Source organism: Mastigoproctus giganteus, chromosome 5 (assembly GCF_048544385.1).
Source record: "Mastigoproctus giganteus isolate SK-2022 chromosome 5, ASM4854438v1, whole genome shotgun sequence".
In the NCBI taxonomy this organism is placed as follows: Eukaryota; Metazoa; Arthropoda; class Arachnida; order Uropygi; family Thelyphonidae; genus Mastigoproctus; species Mastigoproctus giganteus.
This window is the reverse complement of record NC_143579.1, coordinates 109,597,762-109,610,193: the sequence shown is the minus strand read 5'-3', so window position 1 is coordinate 109,610,193 and position 12,432 is coordinate 109,597,762.

The window sequence follows — 12,432 nt, the reverse complement described above, 5'->3', positions numbered from 1 at the left end:
CCTAGCCACCACAAGCTCTGTCCTCTCTGCGTTTGAATCTCAAGCGGAACCTGCAGTCACCTATGTAGACCTCGAAGCAGCTTTCGACTCTGTAAACGTTCCTGAAATACTGAAACTACTTTCAGACCATTACCAGATTAAGGGAGACACCATGCAGTTCCTCACGTCATTCCTTCAAAATAAAATAATCCAGCTTACTGTTCATGGATGAACGTACGTGAGATGTAACTCTTCATGCGTTCCACAGGGTGGTGTCTTATCTGGGCTCTTGTTTACAGCGCTTATCTCCTCACTTGTTGAGTCCAGGCATTTTATGTTTTGCTGCTATGATACATTATGTTATGTGATGATATGAAGCTTCTCACACTGATTTCTCCACACAATGATCTAGCTGTAATAGCTCAATAATTAATAACGCACCCCTGGAATTTGCAAGCTACCTCAAGCAGTACGGACTAAAAATAAACCCAAAAAGTCTGAATTTGTGATATTTCCTTAAAGAAAATGCTTTCCTGTATTCAGCCAATACTGTGTCATGCTTCTATACCCATCGTCAACAAACATACTGATCTTGGGGTTGTAATTGACCCTAAGTTTTGCTTCAGTAATCACATGGATAAGCTGCTCAGCTGGGCAGCTTGACTTCGATGGATTTCTAAACAGCATTTACAGCGTATTTCTGATGTCATTAGTACCAGAAACTACATAAAAAAATATGGTATTCTCTCCGCTTTTATATGCTGCAGAAGTATGGTCATCTGTTGCCACTAGCACAAAAAACCCTTTCTGCTGCTGATTTTTGGCTCTTAAAATAGAATGTAAACAAAAATAAACTTCCTCCATTAAGGGCAACTGCAATGGCCAGCTTGCTACAACTTCAAAGATCCCACGCCGTTTTGGCTTACCATGACTGTTAAAATGGTCGATGGCCATATAAGTTTGCTTGTGACAGGGAGTACAGAGGGCACATCCTCGACCCGTATATTTATGTCCTTGATCCTCTTTCTCTGCTCGAAGTTCACCTTAATGCCCTTTCAAGTCAACAGAACTATCTACCGCGACGGTGACTTACTAACTTATTCAATATGATGATGATGATGAGAAAAATAAAAGTTATTTAAAAAACGTGCCCTTTGTTTACGGGTATCGCTTTCGCATTTAGTCTGTAGTACACTGATCTCTGTAAAAAATCAACTCGCACTGTATGTTAATGCTGTTGTTGTTGTTGTGATTTGGTTTTTTAGGAGCATTAGCAACTAAGGCCATATTGCTCCGGGATATGCGGGGGTCATTCCCAGACCTTTTCCGTATTTGGTGGTGACGGGCTCGAACCCCGGTTTAATCAAGAAGCGTGTGCTACGCACTGCTGCTCCTTCCCACCTGGCTACGGAGGCGCCTCGTATGTTAATGCATCACAGTGGAATACAACAGAGGAAACAACTGCAAAGAGTTATGCAAATTAGAAAATAAAATTCCGCTATTTCGGATATTGCCTTAATTCAGACAACATGAAAAAAAATCTATACCTGACAAATTAAAGAGACAGCCGAATTTTTCAGCCATAAGCATTGCACATTAAACTTTCTACGTAAAGTGGAGCAAGAAACAATGGTAAGTCCATAATCCGAATGGACACCTATGCCCAATTTTTCCATTCTGATACCTCACAACGAAAGTGAAGAATTTAACTTTTCATGCACCCACCGGTATTGCACTACCTCCGGTGGATGCGGGATCTGTGCAATAAAAAGCACATACAGATGATAACAACAGAACACACACTACTCATAACACCAAGCACTAACACTTTCAGGCTCGCTATGCAGAGTTTCTGTACATCACAGAGGACAAAGGTAAGGTGGAGATGGGAATTTACCTAGGAGCCATTCCGACACACACCTGAAATAAATACGAGTATACGATCTTGAGAATGTACATAAAATTTGTGTATGTGTAAATAAATAAATGAAAAAAAAATGAAATTTAACCTTTCGTGGCTAATACAGAATGCCACTTGTCACAAAATATTAATGAAAGGAATGAAAAGGACTTTGGAATGAGAGAGAGAGAGAGAGAGAGAGAGAGAGTACAGAATTAGGGGGTCACAAAAGGAGAATCGTATTTATTTTTATTTTTATCTAGCTTCAGAGTCCGTTCGATATAATCAACACTTTCTGTTCCCAAACACTCTTCCTGTTTCCTATTACATATTGCATTATTTAGAAGTTTCATGGTAACAATGGAAACAGAATCAACGGACATCACTAAGGAAATACAACATCTATGTATTTCCGTAGTGTACTGCATTAATTTCATAGCTAGTTTAGAGTTCACATGTAAATAGAACGAACAATCATTTATTGAGTGTACACAGGAAACAAACATTGGAAAACGATGGCGTTTGATGTTGATGAACACCATCGGACAGAGCATGACGAACACATTATAGGATTATTGATGCGATGTTGATATTATTTATTACTATGATTGGCCTATTACGTTGTAAATTTTCACTATAATAGTGCAGCATTAACCTTTGACCAAAATCTGTTTATCTTGCATCACTGTAACATGGAGCAAAATTCATCTAAGGCCAAGTTATCGACAATAAAAGCAAACTCAATGCATAGGAAAACTACCATTAAAAGGGTACTTTTGTAATGAAGATGAACCCCAAATGAACAACGTATTTTGTTTATGAATTTCACGATTTTCAGTCTGATCATATTCACGAGCTGTTATTATGATCCTAGTTTTTAATTCCTTTATCAAGCGACAAGTAAGATTAGGCAAAAATAACACAATATACGAATTCTTCTTGTGTTGTTCGAAGTGCACATGGGTGGATGTAAAGCAAGGAAAAATAAGAAAATACACTTCTTATGACAAAGTTTTTCATGTATACCAAAAGCAATTAATGAGTCTCCCAGTAATACTTCCCACAATTTTTACATTGTTTATCAGAGCGACTTGACAACCTGTAAATTGGACATACGAAAATAAGTACGGTAGACAATTTTGAATTCTGAGAAACCAGTCATCTGAGGTTTTACATTTTCCCTGGTTACATACTTCTGATGTCCTCAGCAACCCGAGGGTCGCTCTGACACTACCAATGTCATACCCATCACAACTCACTCCCTAACGAAAATGCCACCGGCGCTGCCAGCTCTTCAGCCGGTGAACGTCACCTATTTCGCCAAGCGAATGCTCAACGTTGTCATGGTTACCGAAAGCTGCGCATCGTATAAAAGTAAGATGAAGCTTCAGAATTATTGTTTTAACCTCCGAATATGAGGATGTGCCGGGTTGGGATGAATCACAACAGTTACTACAGAAATGATGAGCGAATGGGAAGTAAGTGAATAGTAAGAAAAGTTTTTAATAACGTAATCTCTTCGCTTATAGTAAAAAGAAACTAAAAATTACTCTGTGTGCAAACTGAATCCCTATGATAGATTCTTAATTACTAACAGGCGCGAATTAACTGTAATCTAGCAGTAAGATAAAGTTTATTCGGGTGTATATAAAATGAATTCATTATATAACCTACATACTTTTCTTTTTTAAAGAAAGAAATGGATGTGGTTTCCTTAAATGAGCCGATAATGCTTTAAGAATTTTATGAAAAAAAAAAGAAAATTTCGGACAAGCTACGATAACTGTTTTTATTGTTATTAAATAGTTATTAAGTATAAGAACCTAAATATAGGTTCTTATATATAAATAAATGATATATATATCATTTATTTTAGCGGTCCATGCAAGGTGTTAGATATCTGTTATTTTGGTTACTATGGGAAGGTAGACGCAACATTTCTGAACGATTAAGAAATATGACACCCCAAGGTAGACGTGAATGACAATTGTATGTTTGCGAAATTAAGTTTTTTCTTTAATGGTATCCTATAAAGTTTTTCTTAAGTTTTTCTTTAATGGTATCCTATGACAATCAATGTCATTGCAAAGGCCAGGGACGGACTCCACTTTTTTTAATAGTTTAGGTACTGGCACGTGAATTAAGTTTGAAAAGCTATTTTAAAAGTAAAATGACCCATTATCTTCTATTAGCATTCTCGGACCGCATCGTAATGTCCATCTTAATCTTAAACTTATTTTCATAAACATAAAACAAAGTTTCATGTTTATGAAAATAAGGAAACTGAGAAATAATATCGAATAACGATATTTCATGTTTTTTATAATAACGAAACAAGAAAGCATCCAAAAACAAAATTAAATTGTTGCGTTATTTACAAGGTTTGATCAAAGAGTTCGGTGAAAGATTTTATAATTTTTGATCGCATAGCGATAGCTAAAAGGTTGTGAGAGGATCTTACAACGACATCTTTTGAGCATGTGCATACTAAGTTGAAACTTGTTTTCACACGCCAGTCTACGAAAACTGTTTTGAGTGAGCATTTATTTTTCTCATTTGTCGCCTGTACTGAAAATGACGAACTATGAATAACAACCAATTTAAATAAAAATTAAACGATCAATTCTGAAGCATCCCCATCTGGTGAAGCTGCACTCACGCTTCACTAGATTTGACACTACGCCATTTTTAGCTCTTCAAAAGATTAAAACATACATGAAAGATAAAAAAAAAAAATATTCATGCATTAAAAAGATTTAATGCATGAAATAAAATCAGGCATGTCTACAACATTCATAAAATACTTCCAAAAATGTTTTAATCAATGACGAGCAAAACAAAGTATAAATGTTGCAGAAGAAGATTATAGGGAAGAATATAAACATTTATCGTATAATATAAACAGTATAAACATTTATTATTGAATAAAATTAATTTTTTGCAACATTCACCGAACTTTTTGATCAAAGTTTTATGATTTACAAAAATAAAACGAAAATACAGAAATGTGTTCATTAAAACTCCAACAAAAAGAGTGAACAGTAAAAAATCAATCTGAACATACGAATTATTGTTACCAATTCAAATAAGCCGGAATTGAAGAATAAACTTGCATGCGCAAAGTAGAGAGTATTTTAGTTATAAAATTCATCGTCTTCCTTCTAATCATATTCACAAGCTATAAAAGAGCAAATAATCCCTTGAGGTAGCCCTCAATTTTCTTTTTTTTTTATAATTCTAACCATAATTCTACTGGTCACACTTATGATCACTTATTGTCGATTGAACATTTGCGTTGTGTGTGTTGTTTGCTGCTATTTGTATTTATACAGAATTCACTTCAGAAGCTAGCGCTCATTTGACCTTACGGTCGGAACGGAACTGCCGCCCAAATTTCGGCAAAGAGGTGTGGAGTTTCAAAGGTTCGCATATGAGAGACGAATGAACAAACATACAGGTGCCTGGGTGGAGAGGGAGGGGCTCAACACAGCATCGGACTTTGCACAGACTGTTATGTATGGATTAAGTGATGGCTGAATTTAAGTTGTGGACATTTTGGATCAAACAGGACTCCAGAGATCTTTGTGACATAGTTTTATGTTCTAGTCGGGTCAGCTTTTTTTTTTTATTATTATTTTTTTTTCCTCCAAAGAACTCAGTTAATGCGAAGTTTCTTTCGGAATGATTTTTTTTCCCGAAAAATAATTGTCAGCATAAGCTACGAAATCGCCTGGGCATTTTTGAATGTTTTTAGTAACGCGATTAGGGTTACGGTTACGCTGTTTCGGGCGAGATTTTTACACCATTTGTTCAGTTTCGTTCTTTAGCATATTAATGAGGAAGAATGATGGCGGATAGAAGTCCTTAGAGAATCCTATATTGAGGAATGCCGATGAGAAAATTCCAGGAAAGCATTCATTTTCCACTAGTGGATGCAGAGTTATCTTTCTATCAAAGGAGTTTTAGAAAGGCAATCAGATCCCGATTTTCTCAAATTTATAGCAGAACCTGGATGTTTATGATCAAGGTAGAGTGATTTTCAGTCAACCTCCAAGCGGAGAGAACACAGAAATCACTATAACATTTTTGAATATCATGTGATGTCGTCGGGGATGGTGGAAGAAGATCGTTTTTCGTCGCTCCCAGTAATCGTAACATGGGAAAAGATAAAATTGGATTATTCAGTATTAGAACTTCAGGCTCATATATCGTTCAAAATTCAGTCGAAACCAATTAACTCAGCTGCAGTTGCAAGACCCAATTACTTTCTGCTGTACTCTTTGAGACTTGAATTCCACCTGGGAAACAGAGATATGCATGCGTTATCATATCTACACTCATTACGATTAATGATTGTTGAACCTCAGCGATTTCGTGAGAGAATTTAATGGTCGCAGATATCGCTGTTATTTCAGCAAAGATTTTATACACATAACTGAGGCGCACATAGTTTTTATCTGAACCAGCGTACTTTTTTGCAGCAGATTTCATAATAAGGCTGTAAAGCCATCCGAATACTGGACGGGATATCCACTAGGTAGAGAATCCAGAATAGTGGCTCTCCTGTATAATGTTCCACTAGGTAGGGAATTCAGAATATAGTTAATACAGAATATCCGTAGCCGAGTGGGCAGGAACGGGAGTGCAATAGCACACGCTCTTTGAGTAGACCGGGGTTCAAGCCCCTGACTGCTGAATACGGTCGATCTGCCAACCCGCACTGGACCAGCGTGGCAGATTATGGTCCATTTCCCTCAGCATGAATTGTTGAGGAGGCTTCCATCCTGCAGTGGGTTGATAATGGCTGCACTTTACTTTTAAGTGAAAAGTAGCTTCATACATTTGGTGCCTTAACTTTTTATTACGTTATCATGAAGAAACATTGAGATAACGGTTCGATATTGGAAGACCAAGATGGAGAAAACAATGAAAATTATAAAGTGCAAAAGAAGAAAAAGAAACACCTTCTTGTGAGGAAAATACTGCAACGATGTGGTGTATCCGAACTCGATGGTAAACAAATTTCATTCTCCACTGATATCAAAATCGGAACTCACTTGGGCAAATATTTTCGAGGATCTATTCGATACGGGGCAAAAGAGATCCACATTACGCATTCTGGGCCATGTGGCTTGTCTAGTGCTATAAGCTCTAGAGTTTACCGAACTCGATGGTAAACAAATTTCATTCTCCACTGATATCAAAATCGGAACTTACTTGGGCAAATATTTTCGAGGATCTATTCGATACGGGGAAAAAGAGATCCACATTACGCATTCTGGGCCATGTGGCTTGTCTAGTGCTATAAGCTCTAGAGTTTACCGCACTCATCGAGTTTACCGAACTCGATGGTAAACAAATTTCATTCTCCACTGATATAAAAATCGGAACTCACTTGGGCAAATATTTTCGAGGATCTATTCGATACGGGGCAAAAGAGATCCACATTACGCATTCTGGGCCATGTGGCTTGTCTAGTGCTATAAGCTATTTTGACATACTGAATATAATTTTATATGAATAGCATTTGAAAAGTTAATGTTATTGCTATTACAGAGCATCAACATCTCAGATGATATTGGCTCTAGTCTGTTATGTCTGTAGAAGTGTTTATGTTCATGGGCAAATTTGTATGTTGTGCAAATATCGGCAAGATAAGCATAAAGTCACCTTTCACGCACGAGTGATATGATTCTCGTTCTAACTTTTCTAAATTTTTACTTCCTCAGTAGCATTTTTATTTCAAAATAAATATCACACCATTCTCTGAAAATTCATCCATTTTTCCCTCTGATAAAACAGCAAAAGTAGTTTATTTTACTTTTTTTTTTTTTTTTTCAATTCAAGAGGAGAATAAAAATCAGAGATATCCCTGTCACTTAAATAGGTTGTTTGTATTTCTGAATGATAAAACAACTCATCGTGGGCATTTTAATTTCTGTCCTAAACGAAATTAAAAACAGTAAACTGAATATCTAACGTTTATAAATGCAAATCTATTCATAGGGGGAGTGAGAGAGAGAGAGTACACTCCCCAGATTTTCATAGATTATGATGAAACGTTAAATAAATGAATGAATCATAAGTATAAATGCAGGAAATACTATAATATGAACACTATGTAATAGTAACACCATGTAATAAGTCCCTCTATGCAAACAGCAAAGTATATGTATTAGAAACTGATGATATTGATGTACAGTACTATTATTTGTATTAGCAAAAGATGCGTTCTCCTTGACAGTACAGTGGGTTCCCCACCTGTGACCCGTTCGAAGAACATTCCAGGTTTCAAGAGGCCTGGAAATCTCTTTTGTAAACTGGAAGAATTCTGAATTCTTCAGAATTTATTTCAGTCGGAGCTGTAGTTAACCGATCTCAGGCTGGGATCGGTTAGCTGCAGCTTAGCTCTTTCTTCAATTATATTATCGCCGATTTATCTGTTGGCACAACATGCAAATCGGCCTTTGAACACAGGCAAAAAAGAGCATCATAGTACCATCATATGAATCTACGAAGCTGTGACCTGGTATTTAATAAGCCAAGGAATCACCAAAAACAACCAGCTGGCAAGAGACAGAGAGAGAGAGAGAGAGAGAGAGAAAGAACGAAAGAAAGAGAGAGAGAGAGAGAGAGTTCTTTTAAAGTAAATCAATCGAATACAGATGACTTAAAGCACTTTGAAAGTCAATGAAATACCGCGGTGATTTTTCTTCTTTATCTCTAAGGTTACCTTGTGGTAGTAATGACAGAGACAGTCGGTTGTTGCTCAAAAACATAATGACCTTAAAGAATTCTAGTAAAATAACTAGAGTCGAAATGGTTTACTTTATCAACTGCAAAAGAGATAACACTGACCTCCCCGTACGCTAAATATTTGTCACCCCTATTCCACATTCGAGCATGACTAAAGAATAACACTGAAAACCTTTTAAAATAAAATAAGGGCACTTTTTTTTTTTATTTTAATTCCTTCACGGTGTCTTTTACAATTAATTAATTAATTAATTTTTTTTCAGCCATAATTTGGGTTGCCACCTCTACAGAACTTAATAACAGTAGGTGTCATTATATTCACATGAAATGTCACTATGTAAAATAAAATAAATTTTCTGCTTATATTCCGGGACGGCTACATAAGTGAGAGCAGTTCACAAGATAGAAAGGCTACAAGAACGCCACCGTATTTATCACGCTTGAACCACAGTCACTGGAACGCGTGTACTTCTGTACTACTGCGTTGACCTCTCGGTTAAGGCGGCCCTAAAATAACTAGAAAAACAGTTCCCCACAGCAGCGTGTGGGTTGATCCTTCATCGCTTTCACAACAAGTGGGCACATTATGCACTCAACTACCGAGACTTATACGTTATGTTTCTGTATTGCGTGTCTGTATTCTAGTCGGTTTGGCTGTTTGCTGGATGAAAACCCCAATTTCCTGGAAATAAAACCGTAAAACTCAGTCACGGTATTTAAAAAAAAAAAAAAAAAAACACTTAGTATTAGTATTAGTAATGGGCCCATGGTGCAAGAAAGCCTATGGTTTATGCTACACCAGCCAAAAAAAAAAAAAAAAAAAACCGAATAAAACAATGATAAAAAAAACCAAACTAATAATTAATAAAAGAAAAGGAAATTAAATCTATCATCCTCTGTGTTTCCCTCACCCGAAGGTACTATCCAGATGACCTTTGAATTTCCCCAAACTGTCAGCCTCTACCACCCACGAAGGCAACTTATTCCAGTAATTTATAACTCGCTGGCTAAAATAAAACTTCCTGCAGTCCAATCTAAACATTTCCCTCCGTAACTTGAATTTATGTCCCCTAGTTCTAGCGTCATTTATAATCTTGAAAATGTCGTCCTCATTCATTTTACTGATGCCTCTCAGAGCCTTAAACACCTCAATCAAATCTCCTCTAAGGTGTCTAGTTTCCAAACTCTGCAAACCACATATTCGAAGTCTTTCTTCATAAGGACACCCTTTTGAAGTCTTTGCACCCTTTCAAGAAGCTTGATGTCTTTCTTTGGGTGTGGTCTCCATACTTGAACACAGTATTCCAAGTGTGGTCTAACAATAGCCATATATAATGGGATTATCACGACCCTATCTCTACTTGCAAAAGTTCGATAGAACATCGATAGGACACCATGGACCTTCCTTGAAACCTGTTTACAAAGCTCAGAGAATTTCATGTCTGACCGTATCGTAACACGCAAGTCCCTTTCCTCCAGTACTGGGTTTAGTTGAACTCCACCAAGTGAATAAGTTATTTTGGGATTACTGTTTCCCAGGTGTGTAATACCTTACACTTTGTTGGATTAAAGCATAGCTGCCATTTTTCTGACCATTCCTGAAGTCTATCTAGGTCTCTCTGAAGAAGCTCAGCTTGACAGTGATCATTAACTACTCTACCAATTTTAACATTATCTGCAAATTTAGACATCACGCCCTCTATCTCTTCATCAATGTCGTTTATGAAAATTAAAAACAACAGTGGTCCTAATACTGATCCTTGGGGAATCCCACTTCTTACATCAACTCAATCTGAGGAATAGCCATTTATCACAACCCTCTGCCTCCTGCCCTGAAGCCGTCCTGATATCCATCTAAGGATTTTGCCAGTGATTCCAACCTGTTCCAGCTTATAAAGCAACCGCTCATGTGGGACTGAGTCAAAAGCTTTGCTGAAATCTAAATAAACAATGTCGAAATTATTCCCTAAATCCAGCTCATGAGTGACCCTTTCAAAATAGCGAACCAGATTTGTTAAACATGATTTTCCCTTTACAAAACCATGCTGAGTATCCTTGAGAATTTCAATTCGATCCAAATGATCCTGAATTCCACCCTTGATCATTGCCTCCATGATTTTCCCTACCACTGAAGCAGACTGACAGGTCGATAATTTCCCACTTCACTCTTAGAACCACGCTTATGTATGGGAGATACATTGGCACTTTTCCAATCCAATGGAAGATCCCCAGAGTCTATTGATGCTCGCATAAGACCGCGGTTCAAGCCCGTGACTACTAAATACGATAAATATTTGTATTGACGATTTATTGTAAACTCTACTGACTTGGTTGTCGTGCCGGAGTATAAACAGAAAATTTATTTTTATTTTTTTATAATTAGCTTCAATGGTTCAATGCACTCACTTGCCGCCTCTCTTAAGATTATAGGGTATATTCCATCAACTCCAGGAGCCTTACTGGCCTGTAGGCTCGAAAGTTTTTTCATTAAATAATCTTGCGAAATTTCAATATCATTAATTACATATTTTTCATCTTTGCTCCCACAATTTCCCATTGCCACAAAAAGTTTTTCTTCTGTAAATTTTCTTAGGGGATAAAAAAATTAGTTAAAAATTAGTTAAAAATTAGTTTTATAAAATTTAACAGACAATTTTAACCGGGGATAACCCTTAGTTTAAATTCTTCTCGAGTCTCCTGTTAAAAAATCGGCAACACAAGTTGTTGAACACTGTAATAAGTTGCTCAGAGGCTGAGCAACTTATTACAGTGTACAACAACCTGCTGCCCATAGGTGAACTTCATGAGATCCAATCTTCTCTTATTCCCTCACATTTTTATATTTGTGTTCCCTGGTTCAAAAGACCAATCACACTCATTTTGCTCATCTCCTTCAGCGTTTTATGGACCTCAGTCAGATCACCCCCCCCCACCTTAGATGTCTAGTTGTCAAAATGTGCAGTCCACACCTTCTAAGCCGTTCTTCGTAAGTGTATCGATTTGTACTCATCACTAATCTATTCGCCCTTCTTCGAACCCTCTCTAGAACTTCTTTGTCTTGTGTTTCTATGTCTTCTATGTTTTATTGTATTCTGGTGTCGATCTCCACACCAGAATACAATATTCCAAAAGGTAATCTAACCATCGCCTTGTAAAGAGGGATAACGTCGTTGTTTTCCCCAACTAGTGTCGTTTCATCTACTTCATCCTACTTTCCCCTACACGTGATGTCCTGTCCACGATTTGTAGAACCTAACAGCATAGGTGCTACAAAACGTAGACAGGACATCATGTGCTTTCCTCGCTGCGGTTTTAGACTGCATGGAAAATTTCATATCGGATTGACCCAAATCTTTTTCGTCTTGAACACTTTTAGCTCCATTCCTCTTGGATTAAACATGACTTCAGGATTTTTGTTCACAACCTCATCTTTACAAGCATACTTTAGTTGGCATTCTTCGGAGAGTATATGCAACCGATCCAGGTCAACGAATACACAAAAACAACGATAGTATATAGTGAAACAGCATACCACGAAACCGCATTTCACGAATTAAATGATCAGTATACGTGGATAAAATATACCGGACTTTACTAACCGTGAGGTGGCAACCCAAGCCATAATGTTAATGTAAAACATAACTTTCTGATTTGTTTTCAGGTATTTTCAACAGTGAAACAGTTTCATCACCTATCGATAAATCCAAAAGATCAGCAGTAAGCAACAAACTGTAAATGGAAAACTTATAAAAATGCAGCTACTAGGTTAATACCTTCACAAAGATTCTTTGGATTTG